Genomic DNA, 14183 nt, shown 5'->3' with positions numbered 1-14183 from the left:
CCTCAGGACCATGCTACCCGGGAGCTGAAAAAAAAAAAAAACAAAGCAAAACACCAAAAAAAAAAGAACACATAGCATGAAGTAAGGTACTCCCAAATGCGACTCAAAGGGTCCACGTCTGTCTAGATGGTGCCCACCACACACACCGGAGCGCTGGCATCTGCAACATGGTCCTTCTCCAACCTCAGTGAGTTCTACAACTTGAATGAGCCTTTGGTGGGGATTTCATCCAACCCCCTCTCTACCATGAACTCCACCACGAGTGTGAAGTTCTTTTTGTCAGCCCATCCTTTACAATTGCTTCTTAATGAAATAGAAAAGACACGAATACATTCTTTTAACAAATTCAAACAGAGATAAAGTAAGAGCCACCTTGCATCACCACACCCCCCTGCCTCAAGTCTTACTCTCCATCCTACATGTGGCTCTTGATGGTTTATTGAGGTTCCTAGGAGAGATCATGTGAATCAGGTATCACCTTTTTCTCTCAGGAAACGATCTTTCAGGCTGAGTTCCAGTTACTTTTGCTGTAACATTACTGGTGAGGCTTTTGTAGATGGTTTACTTTCTACCCAACCGCAAATGGTCAATGTCATATACATAGTATGGGGGGACTTGGCAATAAGGAGCAGAAAGGCTCACCAGAACCTCATGTGGAGATAACTTGTTGTCTTTAGGGACATGAACAGCCATCGTAGTTCCCTGAGCTGAAGAATCCCCCATCAGTACCATCGAACTCTGGAGTGGAGAAAGATAGGTGTAGCCAGGTTCTGCCCTTGAATGTTCTGTCTTCGTCTTCACAAGGAGCACCCACAGTTTACCATAAAACTGTCACTATGGTTGTGTAATTTTTAGAGAGTGTGTTCCTGGAGCAGCAAACACTCTCCATGCTTCCCTCATCTTCCCTCACCCTCCTGCCTTAAGTACCATAGATCCCACTCCTTCACTTTATAGAAGGGGAAATGGAAAATCTGAGAAGAAATCCTTCCTAAGGGCCCATGACAGGTCAGTGGTGGAGCAGAGACCCGAGATCTGGAGCCCTTGTTCCTGTCCCGCTGCTCTTTGTTCTCAAAGCTGCTTCTTTAACACGTACCTCTTGCTAATAACCCATCCTAGGAAATCAGGTCTAAAAACCACATTGAAATAGAAGACACCCACGCCTCTGCTTTTGTTGCATCACTCAAGGGTTTCAAAGCTTGGAGTCCCTCACTACCCCAGTTTATCCCCTGCCACCCAATTTTTCCAGATGCTTCTGGGTGGGATGCCCAGATTCAAGGCCATTTCGATTTCTGGGTCTTCTTCTACCTGCTGAGCCTCTGCATGGAGTAGAATGACCATAAAATTCTGGCTGGTGCTCCTGGAACCCCCACTTCAAGGTGTATGACAGTGGACAAATCACGTAGACGAGCTCAGGCTCAGCTTCTTTACTCATCAACCATGGGGCCTGCGTTAGAGCGAGTTGTCGTGAGAGCCAAATAACACAACGCCCGTGAAAGCATTTTAGGACAGTAAATGCTATGGGCAGATTGTCATTGTCAACACTTGGCTCATCCTTTCATGTCCGGAACTGAAAATATCTCCTCTGTTGACAGCTGAACAACAACAACAAAAAATGGAACAAAGCAAAGACCCAGGGTTGTGTTTCTGCTCTGGAGTCCCCTGTTTTATAGTATCTATGTTGGGCTTTCCAGTGTGTAGGTCAAAAGAAAACAAAACAAAAAAGAAGAAGAAAAAGCAGCAGCAAATACTGCTTGGTTTTGCATTTTCCCTTCTGTTTTTTTATTAGAGTCTCTATGGCCTGTGAGCTCAGAGAGAACCTCAAAAGATTGTGTTTGCTACAGATAAGCACCAAACTCGATGTTTATCAGCACTTATCTCCTGCAAACTCACTCTCTGGAGGCTTCAAAGACCAGGGAGATCTCTCAGCCTTGTTCTGAGCAGAGGCAAGATCCTGCAGGGCTTAGCAGCAGGTGTGGTCCAAGAGCCCTTGCTCCATCCCTAGGAACCTGGTTCTCTTGTTCCTCTCCATGCAAAAGAAGGAAGCAGAAGGTTTACCCAATGCCTGCGGATGGGTAGTGGGGTAAAGGGAGCAGCAGAAGAAAAGGAGTGTTTTGAAACCAGCCCAGAAAGGCTGAGAAAGGAGGTAAAGTGGGGGAGGGGAAGGCAGGCTACCTCCCTCCCTACCCTGCCCCACCCCCACCCCCACCCATCTCAGCTCTTCATCTGGCAAACCAATCCATCCCACCTTCAAAACGTGTCTGAATTCCCTTCCTGCCCCCAGCTCCCCTTCCCCTACCATCTTCGGTGCGACCACTAGTCTGTATTCTGAGCGATTATTGGCAGAGAGTGGGACAGTGGGAGGGGGAGGGGGTGGAGGAGGGAGTGGGGGAGCCAGCATTTTATTAGGCTGTTGAATTTGATTTATTAGGGGGGAAAAATCCTTCGCTTGCTTGCCACACAGGTTATTCTCAAAGTGAAAACTCTATTTTACTTAAAAAAAAAAAAAAAACAGTGCAAGTGCCTACGGTTATGAATGGAGCTCTTTGTTACCTTCCAGATCGACAAGACAGACTGTTTGGTTCATGTCTGTGCACTAGCAAAGGAGTGTGGGGGCCTGGGAGACAGATGTGGCCTTAATTGCATGGAAATATTAGAAGATCGTTAAGCCATTTTGACAGGATTTTCCTCTTGCTGTAGGAGCAAAGGGCCACGTCTGAGCTGCATCAGGTCTGGCCAGACCCTCCAGCTGGGCCTCTTGTCCCTGCGTGTGAGGGACACATGGGCTCTGATTCACTTGCCCTGATATTAGAAGGAAGTAGCTGCCTCCTTGCTATCAACGTCTAGGCGTGTCTGTCCTCCATGAGTGCAGAGAGTCATCTCCCAAGAAACCCTTGGACCCAAAGTGGGGGTTGGAAGAGAAGCTGTATATTGGAATAAGTATTTCGGAATGGGTATGAACATGCACACGAAGGGAGAGGGGTCAGAGTGTCTCTAAACCCAAGGGTGCGCTCCGTAAAGCTCTTGAGGCCCCCACATAGGGTCTGAACATTTACTGAAAGAGTAACTCTGTTGTCAACAAATAATGGTATTTAAAGACACCAGTTTCCTGTCTATTCACTTGTCCCGTCAGAGCTTACCTTCGGTGCTCATAGAAGTAATGGCCCATTGGAAGAGTTGAAACCAGGTCAGAACAATCTTAAAAGGTTGGGTTGCCAAAGACAAGGATCCGGTATATACAGTCCATCTGGTCTCTCCTGGCCTGACTGACATGGCCCTGCTGTATCTTGACCCCCTCCACTTCCCCTACTTGCCCCCAGTTAATTTTCTGTGTGCCTAGAGGTGGCAGGGTTTTTTTTTTACATAAGCTTATGTTAAAGTAATTAGGAGGATTGATCTCCTGCGAGGGAAGGGGAAACCTCTCTCAAACTACAGTGTGGTGATCCTTTAGGTTAGAAGAGTGGATGTTTTAGAGCAAGTCTTTCTGAGTTGGACCAGACCATCGAATGTTGACAATTGGGGCTTGGAGGGAATTAATATACAGTGCTCCCTTCAGAGAGCCAAGGTCCTGTGAAGCATTCTAATGGTCAGGCAGGGCCTCTTCTTGGAGTTGGGGTGGTGGGTCCTTGCTTAGATGATGTCTGGACCGGGGCCTGGGAAGGATGGGGATAGGGGGACCAGACAGGAAGGGAGGTGGGGAGGAGGGAGAGAGTGTGCAGCAGCAAAGATCCTGTTTTCATGCAAATGTGGTTATTAACCCAGAGGGACAAAGGGAAGGGCTACTGGGCAGCAGTAGTGGCTCTCAGGCTCTACTAGTCAACAAGTCAACCGCTGTCCTCCTAAGGGCCGGAGCTCCGAGAGACACCAGGGCTGTGTTATAGGGCCAGGAGCCCCAGTCTGCCAGCTGTGGTTGAACAGACAATCAGCGGCCCTTCCACGTGGGTTCTGAGGGTGGAGAAGCAGAGCTCGGCCTCCAGCCAATGAGGATGCAGGGACACCTTCCTGTAAGATCTGAATGCTGCTCTTCCAGATCACTGGAGGCCTACATACTGTTTTAGGACCCTGCCGAGAGAGCCACAGCCTTTTACTAAATGGAGGGCAGTGCCCTTCCAAGTCCCTTGGGAACAGCCTTTGAAGGTGGTGACTGGGAGTCTACGTCCCATGTCCACCTTCCCCTCCCCTTCCCCGCCCCGGCTGCACGCTCTTCAGAGGCTGCAACAAAACATTTACCTGAGGTCCTAGCTGGCTATTTATGACCAGGAAAGTCCCGGCAATACTTGGGTTGGTCATCAATGAAGTGTTAAGGCCCTGCCTCGGCCACATTCCTGCTCAGTTCACTGCTCTCCTGTCCTCTGAAATGCCCACAGTTGGTTGTGCCATCTTTCTGTGCTTCGCGTCCTGTCACCTTCTCGAGGGACAATGGCTCAGCAGCTGTCTTGTTCTCTGAGATGCTGCCTGGGGCAGCTGTGGACGCCCCTGGCCCACACTGTTCCGTAAGCTACGGCAAAGTACCAACGGACACACCTTACTTCCTGGAGTTCTTTGGGGAGCCTTGTTCTCATTTGATGGCATCCTCACCACAGACCTGTTGTGATTCCTGCCATCATGAATTCAGGATCTTCCTTCTTTCTACCTCTCTCACCACAGCAGATTGGGAGCTGCTACTTACCTGCTCAGTCAGGGTGACCCTCTTATGCACAAAGGCATTTGCATACTTGTTAAATATTTAGTTCACGGCATAGATATGGTGATATTAGGGGTGGAGGGAGGTTTCTACAGGTCTCCTAATTCTATAGTAACAATAATGCTATTAACACCACAATGCCATTTTTCCACTGACATATTCCTAAGTTTTAAGATAGTGCCTGCCTGGTTCCTAGCACATGTCCAGTAAATATTGGTTAAGTGAATGAGTGCATCCATGAATGAATGAATGTTCTTTTGGTGGCAAATACATTCACGATCCCATAACTAGACAGGACGTGTTAAGGAACTAGCCGAAGTGACTTTGGCTATTCTGCTTTGCCGAAGTGATGTTTTGAATAGCACATAATATGGCCAGCAAGCCTAAGTGTCTAGAGCCTATGCGGGTCACTGTGGTCACCACTAGGAGCACATGGCTATTTAAATTGAAATGAAATACAATTCAGTAAAGTTTTAAAATTCAGTTCCTTGGTCGCACTAGCCACATTTCAAACGCTCAGTAGCAACATGTGGCTACTGCTTCTCTGCTGCACAGTGAGGATTCTGGAATATCTCCTATCACAGAAATTTCTATTGGACATCGCTGGTCTGAAAGACCAATTTACGAGTTCAATTTCTCTCTATGTAAAAGAATAATATGCTTAGAGAATCACTTTGTTTCTGCATTCTGATTTTGTGGGAAGATGGAGGCTAAAGAACATGTTCTTACCCTTTTCCAGAATTCCTTAAGACTTTCAAAAAGTCGGGGGGCGCCTGGGTGGCTCAGTGGGTTAAGCCTCTGCCTTCGACTTGGGTCATGATCTCAGGGTCCTGGGGTGGAGCCCCACATCGGGATCTCTGCTCAGCGGGGAGCCTGCTTTCCCTTCTCTCTCTGCCTGCCTCTCTGCCTACTTGTGATCTCTGTCTGTCAAGTAAATAAATAAAATCTTAAAAAAAAAAAAAAAAGACTTTCAAAAAGTCACTCAGGCTGTCAGACCTGAAACCTTCCTTGTGTTGGGATTAGAAGGAGGAAGGTGACCACAAGGTTCCCCCAGGGACATTTTGCTTCCACAGCTTCCCAAGAAGGGCAGGGTTGGAAAGGTCGACATCACTGATGCTGGCCTTCTTGTGGAACTCACCAAGGCCATAATGAACGTGGGAGATCTAAACTATGCAGAAGACTACGCGGAAGGGACAATGTAAGAACTTGACAGCCTTTGACAATGGAGCCTGGAGGAAAGGGAATGAGAAGAAAAAAGTTACTGATGAAGGTTTGGACATCTCAGGGCGTCCCCACCTGGTGGGCTAGTTTCCCATTTCCCGTAAGTTTTGGAGCCATCGAGGATTAAGCTGTATTCCCACCATGACACATGTCCCTGAGAGAGACAGACAGGCTCCTACTGGTCAAGGCCAATACCTTCAGAAGCTTCCAAGAGTAGAACACTAAGTACCCTTTATGGAGTAACTAAATCAGTCCCAAGTCCCCAGGAACTGTCAGTGGGTTTCAGCCGGGTTTTCTGTTCTAATAGCTTTACTGAGATTGACAAAGAAAATATCTCCATGTAATCCCACTGAGATGTTTTCATTGGAAGACCATGGCAGGACTTGTTCACAAAATATCTGCTTTTCCTATAGATGGATGCCGAGAGACAGGAGGCCCAGTGCCAGACTGCCTAGGTTTGGCACTCAAGTCAAACAAGGATGAAGGCCAACCCAGTGGGCGACCGCTTTGTGGGTGGCTGCCAACCGAAAGACCAGCTGTGTACCGGAGATGGAGCCTGAGCTCCAAGAGGAGCGGATGCTTGGCTTTTTGTGTAGACCAGGCTGTCCTCGGTTCCCCTTACCTCCTCCCTGGAAGGGAGAGCAAGGATGACAACCCACCGTCCCATGAAGCTAAGCTACGCCGAGATAGCCAAATTCGCTCATACATATAACGTTGCCATTCAAATGGGAATAATTCTGAGAGTGGAGAGAGGTGTTATTTAGCATTTTCTGAAACAATAGGCCTAAACTGGGACTGTTGCAGGCAAATGGGGCTGTGGGATCAATCCACTAATAGATTTTAGCATCGAAGCCCTGGAGAGGGTCTGGCAGACCATCCTGTTCGGTCCTTTGATGTTGCAAGTAAAGAAACAGGCCCAGAGAAATGAAGTGCTTTTCTTATGTTAGAAACTGTGAACCCTAGGAAGAAGATTAAGTTCAGAGGGTGCTTACTGTGTGACGGGCATGAGTTAGAATACAATTATTATCATTGTTATTTTACTGAAAAGGGAACTATGGCCCAGAGAGATTAAAGAACTTGACTAAGGTCACAGTACTTACGAGTGGTAGACCAGGAGCTCAGATCCTGTCATTCTGGCTCCATAAGCGACATCTCCAAGAAGCCAGCAGGGACGCAGTGGGGAGCCCTTGCCTTATGTGAACGCCCTCGGTCTCAAGTGGGTTCTGTCACTGTTTTCGGGATGAGGGAATCAAGGCACTCAGTCAGTGTGAATGACGTCTACGGAACATGGCAAAGAAAATCCATCCTTGCGGGATTTACGCTCTGGTGGGAGAGACAGAAGGTGAACCTACGAAAACCTACCATATATGGCAGGAGTGAAAGAAAAAGAAAAGCAATGTGACAAAGCAGTCTAGAATAAAATGCTGACTGGGTGGTAGAGATAGAAAGTACTACTGATTTCAAGTACTGCTGTGGAAGTGGTGACTGTGGTGGGCTGGAGGGGGCAGGGAAACTTCCTGGACGTGGTGGCCCTTGAGGTGTTCTGGAAGGTTCCCTTCACCCATCTCGGGTTCCTCCTCCAGGAGGCCACCCCCGAGCCCCTCACTTACTGCCCTGTCTTCCCACCCCCACAAGAGTATCAATGTTTGCACCAGTCTTCTGCCCAGACTTGAATTCCTCAAGGGCAAGTGTGTGCTTTTGGAGACTCATTTATCTTTGTAACCCCTGTGTCTAGCCGAATGCCTGGTGCCTAGTAGGTCCTCTGTAAAAGTTTGGTGAGTAAATGAGGTCTGATGAGACGGGGGCATGTGGAGAGCAGGGCTGTGTAGGGACCGCTGGTTTGGGCAAAGGGAAAAGGTATTTGCAGACATCCAGAGAGCAGTCAAGGAACATATATTAGATAGGAGTCTAAAGGTTTGGAGTGCTGAGTCTTGTATAACAAGAGGAGAATCTATTTAAGACAGAATATTAAAATGCAAGTGAAGGAACAAGAGAAAGAGAAGGAATGGGAACAAGATGCAGGAAGAGTGAAGAAGACAGAAGGTGCCAGAGAAACGGAGCAGGAGGATAACAGAAAGCACAGGGGCTGGGCAGAGGCAGGGTCAGGGCTGCTGAGTCGGCCCAGAGAAGGACCCGCTTAGGCACCACCTCCTTCCATGACCTCCATCCTCAGGGACCTGGCCGCTCTTCGCTGCAACAATGTGGTAACCAGATGCCGCCGGGCCACAATGCAACGAAGCACCTTGGCTAGGATCATTCGTCCAGATGTGAAAGTTGGAAATACTGCACACTCAGGACTAGACGGGCATGAGGTCACCAAGCGTGGCTCATCAGGCGTGAATCATGGAAAGGAGACAGCCATTAAGGACTGTGAAATGGATTCAGGGGCCCCTCTTTTCCCAGGGCCCTGTGGGGAGATGAAAGAAAATGGTGTCTCTCTTGCTTTGCCTTGCTCTCCACCATGACGAAGCCGCGTTGTCCTAGCCGGTGCCAGCCATGGCTTGCAGACATGGCTTGGGTGCTTGGGACCAGACACCCAGCTTCTTGAGGCTGGATTTGTTTTCATCCACCTGCCAGGGTGCTCCTGGGGTACAGGACTGGAGGGAACAGAGCAAAGGGCCCCCCGCCATGTGCATGTGTCCTCGTGGCCTTCCTGTGATTATGAAGACACCAGTTGCCACGGAAACTGTCACACGAGGAAATTGTCCGATAAGATCACAGCTTCTAGGAATAGGACCTCAAGGGACTGTTCAGAAGAAGCGGTCAGTGGCTTTGTGTTTAAACTGGACACTGGGTGTGGCTGTTTAAAAAGAAACTGGACAAGCCTGGTGTGCAGGGCTTAGTGGAAATCACCAATGGCCAAGAGACAGAATGGGAAATCCAACTGGTGGTTAAAGGTGCTGGCAAGGGGCATGGTGTCTCTGTGTTTCTTATCAGTCCTGAGGCTTTTATCCCTTAGAAAAGGTCACTGCATACCTACTGGGTGTCGGGAACCGAGCAAGCAACTGGGAATGAAAAGAAAGAATGAGATGGATGGCGTGCCTCCAGCGGCAGAACTGGTTTTTGAGAAAAAGGACGGGAAAGTTCCCATGACCCCAGGAGTCAAAGAAACACCCAAGGGCACCTGCCACCTACACGTCCTCCGCTCCCCGCCGCTGATAAACTTGGCAGCAAGTGCCATTTCCACCCCTGCTGGACAGCTGTCTGCCCCTTGGGGGAGCCCATCCTTTCAAAGCTGAACTGCCTCCCTGCCCCCTTCCTTCCCTTTGTCACTCAGAGTCCCCTCTTGTCACCACAGACCACATTGAGATCCTCCTGGTCCTGCTACCGAGTCAGACCCACCAAGACAAGGCTCCAAGGACAATTCATCTTTCTCAAGCAACAGGACCGGCCAGGAATGTTTTCCCGGCTCCCAGCCTATTCGATTAGCCCTGTGCGGGGTGACATGGGGACTCTGTGAGGAAATACTGGAGCCAGTCCCCTCAGAGGACACTTCTTCCAAGCTTTCAGTTCTCTGTGGTCGGGGCAGTGTGGCCATTCGTCATCGTCCAAGAGCGTTCAACATCTGATGGAAGACCGTTAAAATTTTCCAGGAATCAAGAGTGTAGGTAGTGTGCCCAAATTCACACAGCCAGTAAAGCTCTGCCTTGACCCAGCCTGTAGCCGGTGCCTTTTATTGGAACATGTGTTTAAAACAGCACCCTATGGAGTGAGGAAAGAGACAAGTGGTTTGTTTCCTCTGCCCTTTGCCTTCTGACGCCTTCAGAGGCCAACAGGCTCAAGGATCCTCTTGGGAAGAAAGACTGCTCCCAGCCCAGGCTGGGTCTTCCCTAGTCCTCACTTGCCACCACATCTGTCATCAGAATACCCCTTTGCAGGTCCGGGAGAATGTGCAGATCCAGAACCACCGCTACGCCGTGGGCACAAGCATGCCAAACCCTTGTTTTAGAGCGAGGTCTAGGAGGACCTGCTGTACCAATCTTTGACCCATTTGTTGCCCCTGGGCAGAGAAGGGAAAGGAGGCACTGGCATGGAAGTATTCCAGTATTTTTTTCTTTGTAAAGATTTTATTTATTTGTCAGAGAGAGAGATTGAGAGAGCACAGGCAGGGAGAGCAGCAGGCAGAGGGAGAAGCAGGCGCCCTGCTGAGCAGGAACCCCATTGCAGGAATCGATCCCAGGACCCTGGGATCATGACCGAGCCATAGGCAGATGCTTTACCAACTGGGTCACCCAGGAGCCCTATTCCAGTATGCTTGATGACTGGAACAGCCATCCCTGTGAAATCTGGCAGAATATAGTCCCGATGCAAGTGATAAGCAGTGAAATTCGTGCACAGGGAACTGTTTCTTCTGCTGCATCCAGGTCCCTTCCAGGACTTTTCTCTTCTGTGTCTGCTTCTCCCCATGGCATCTGGGGCTCTGTTTTGCTGGTTGACAGAGCTCTTTTCGTCATCACCCCCTTGCACCTGCGAGGGCTTAATTTCCCCCTTACAGCCCATCTGAACACGCTGGCGAACATGTGCTCCATTTCACGGAGGAGACCATCGAAGGTTCCTAACCTTAGTGAACCTCAACTTCCCATCCCTGTTCAGTCCTATCCCTCCAACACCGTGGGGTCCACCTCAGGGGCCAGCTCACCCACTGTTATGGGAGGGGCGCTCGCCCCCGTGGATGGTCAAAGGTACAACAAACTCCACACGACAGATCTTTGCTGACCCTTTGGCTACCCTCACTGTCATCGAGAAGAAGCATGTTGAAGGGCCGTCAGGCCCATTGTAAAGAAACAGAAAGTAAAGCATACTATAAAACGTTCCTGTCTTGGGGTTCAGACTAACCTTCTATCCCCTTCCTGTGAGTTTCCAAATTCAGCACTTTTTTTCTTTTCAGCAGTAAAATCATTCTTTGTGGGAGGAGAATTTAACTTTGATGTTTAGAGATGCCCTTTAAATGTGGTTATGGTCAAAACAGTGACTGTGAAAACTCAAAGTCAACAGGCAAAGGTAGATACCACGGGAGAGCTGGAGAAGTATCTAATGAGGACCGTGATTAACACAAGGCCACAGCTCTGCAGTCAAATGCTCTACCACTGAGCTACACCCCCAAGGCCACAGCTCTGGATTCTGTTACATGGCATGCCTTTATAGAACCCAGAGACTCTCTTCTCTGAACTCATTTAGGCTCATTCCCTTAATTTATTAAACTCCATTAAATAAAGTACTTTCATCTGCAAAGGATTCTAATTCCATTTTCTAGGAACTTGGCTGGCTGCCTTTCCCCGGGTCGCCCACTGCAGAAGCCCCCTCCCCAGTAAGTGAAGATTTAAGTTGCGGGGGGAAGGGGATGGAGAGAGGGGAAGTGGGCGGACAGAGTTCAATAAAATACCTTAGAAATCAGCAAAGCACTCCGAGTTTCCATGGCAGGTTTAGCTCTGTGGCACAGCCTGGTTAGAGTCAGCGGGCTGGAAGGAGTTTGGGGGAAGAGTATGGGTTTTGTACTCAGGCTACCAGCAGGGCCATTTGTTAGTTGAGGGACCTAAGGCAAGTAGGAACCCCCTTAAGCCTCAGTTTCCTTTTTTATAATACAAGGATCCTAAAAAAAAAAAATAGTGGCCCTGGTTCACTTTTCATCTGTGTTTACTCGTCATGGAGGGGTATTTCTGCTAGGTGGTTATCAGAAGAGTTAGGCCTGAAGGCTGAGACTGACTCTCCCTCACTGTGTGATCCTAGGAAGCATGGACTTTGTGCCTCAGTTTCCCCATCTAGCGAGTCCTGGCGCTGATTTTGCAGCTGGCATCAGCAACCACAGTGAAAAGGAAACGCAGACGATCATGCTCAGCAGCCTCTGAATCTGGGTTCTCTTGTTGCTGATTAAAATGATAAGAAATGTTCTAGTTACTATGGCTACGTAAGAAACTATACCAAAACTCAAGGGCATACAACAGCTATGGTGCTCGTGGGCATAGCCTTCACCTGCGGCTCATCACCCTCAAGTCTGGAGGTTGTTGCTGGCTGGTGGCTGGTGGCCTCGGGTCCCTCTCCATGTGGGCCTCTCCATGCCTTTCTCTGCCTGGGCTGGTTTGGGCTTCCTTGCGGCGTGGTGGCTGGTTTCTAAGGCCTGGAGCCCCAAGAGAGACCACGAAGCAGGTGGAAGTCATAGCGTCCTTTATCACCTAGCCTTGGGGGTCCTGCAAGGTCACTTCTGCCACCTTCCGTTTGTTGAGGCAGTCGTAAAGTTCAAGGGGGTTCAAGGGGAAGAGAAAGAGAGCCTGTATGCAGACGGGGAGTGTCAAAGATTAGAAATATTATCCTGGCCCTTTTGGGAAAAGACAACCAGGCAGTTGTGAGCCCAGACAGCTCTGGGACTGTCCTGTGTGTCAAGGGGCTGCAGCTTAATATTTGGGGATGGATTGATGTTACCCACCTTCCTCCTTATCCAACTTGTCATAAAGTTTACCTTCATTTCTCTTCGTCCACCTGCCCTCTGTGGGACTGAAATAATGAGGAAGAAGGGAGTACATGGCCAGCGATTAGAGAAGAGTGAGAAGCAGAAGGCTTGAACTAACTAACAGCTTTAGATGTGACAAGGACACTTTACATGTGACTATGACCGGACCTCCACCGCCCACCCCCCCACCCCCCCCACCCCCCCAACCCCCCCACGAACTGGATGCTCCCACTACTGCAGAGTTTGCTGATTTCCAAACACAGAGAAGACAGAGCACTTTGCTTCCTAGAATCTTGTCTGAATTTTGTATGCTCTCTGGCTGGCAAGCAAAGGGACTTCATGTCATTATGCAAAGAATGTAATAAAAAGCCAAAGCTAGCGTGCTCCCTGTGGTGACCCAGAGATGAGCTTTCCAGAGGCCTGGTCTGGGAGTCACGCGGCCTGCTGAGCAGGGCAGCAAGCGGCGGGGAACCTGGTGGGGCTGCTTTTGACAGTCCTTTCACCCACCTCCAGCAAAGCTCATGAGCCACAGACTTGTCCTTGAAGGGTTCAGGGCAGGAAAGAGGGAAAGGAAGGGGGAGGAAACAACATAGAATGTGTGCTTCTTGGGGCCCCATGTCTTGGTCATTCCCTGTGCTAGCGTAGAAACTCAGTCTAACTAAGTCAGGATGAGCAAAGGACAGGGTCTCTCCTCCATGGTTTCGTCTGGGACTTTTCCTCCCCTGACTCTGTTGGGTTCATAAGTGTGGATTATATGTGTATTCTTCTGTGGACAAGATCATGGCAGAAATAGAAGAGGGAGATGTTCCAGGGTCCAGGCCCCATCTTAATTTTTTTTTTGTTTCTGCTCTAGGATTTTTCCATCTCTGTTCCAGCAAAGCTTTTTCAGAGATGCAATTGTTTGCTCATCATTAATATCAGCCAGGCCATTACGTGGCCGTGCTGTGACCACAGTCCCCTATCACTCAACTGATGTGCACACAGAGAACATTAGCATTAATCTAAGGAAAATGAACTTGGGAAGATATGTCTGCTAGTATTTTTAAGAAAAGAAGGAAGAAAAAAAATATGTATATATATGACAAATTCCAAAATGAGGAAAGTTTTTCTTATTAGTGAATTCATAGACATACACATGGCCTTTTTCTGGTGTTTATTGCATGTACGATATATGAATGGCGATAAGGATAGTTGCTAGCCACCTCTGTTTTGATTAGCTCAGCCTTGAGTGGCTCTTCCTCTCCCTTGCAAGGCTATTTAACAGAATTTTATCTGCCATCTAGAAGCCTCTATTCAGAAGCCAGAAAGAGAGCTCTCAGGCTGCAATGGAACAACATCCATGGTTCGAAAGAGGAGAGTGGAAACAGTAGCAAAGCAGGCTCTATTCTCAGAAACCTCATGGAATTTGCATTTCAAAATCTAACTATTATCTCCAAACCTGCTAATTCTGAACCTTAAGCAACTTCCGTTGAAGTAACCCACACAGGGGAGAAGGAGGTCTATCTCTGGCTTTATCTGCACTCTCCCCTTCCCCCGCTCCATCTCACAGCTCCAATAACGAGGGTCCCAATGCCATCTCAGCACTGGGTTTCTTTTAAATGTGAGTATTTACTGTATCCTAAGAACTTTAGACGCTTGGCTTGGGAAATTCACCTACAATTACCCATTTTGCCTATATTCAAAATGTACCAGGTGAGGTACTGTTATTATCCGTGTTCTAGAGATAAGGAAATGTAGTTCAAAGAGTTAGACATAAATCACAATCAGTGACGCGCTTATGAGCAACTGCTGGAGATCAGATCGAAATTTGCATCTCTCTAACTCCAAAGATCGGGC

The 14183-nt window shown here is 48.6% G+C and overlaps 1 protein-coding gene across 3 annotated transcripts in view; it reads left to right on the top strand.

Moving 5' to 3' along the window:
• Positions 1 to 14183, top strand: part of FLI1 (Fli-1 proto-oncogene, ETS transcription factor) — a 124093-nt gene that overhangs the window by 50909 nt on the left and 59001 nt on the right. The window contains exon 1 of one of the 3 annotated variants that reach the window (XM_046016366.1): positions 11126 to 11210. The exons of the other annotated variants lie outside the window; for them this stretch is intronic. The gene's annotated coding sequence lies outside the window, so the exon portion shown is untranslated. Of the gene's footprint in view, positions 1 to 11125; positions 11211 to 14183 lie in introns of those variants that run through there. 3 annotated transcript variants of the gene reach the window in all.

Source organism: Meles meles, chromosome 8, assembly GCF_922984935.1.
Source record: "Meles meles chromosome 8, mMelMel3.1 paternal haplotype, whole genome shotgun sequence".
NCBI classification, from domain to species: domain Eukaryota; kingdom Metazoa; phylum Chordata; class Mammalia; order Carnivora; family Mustelidae; genus Meles; species Meles meles.
Note: the sequence above shows the minus strand (reverse complement) of the source record. Positions and strands in the feature narration are given on the sequence as shown.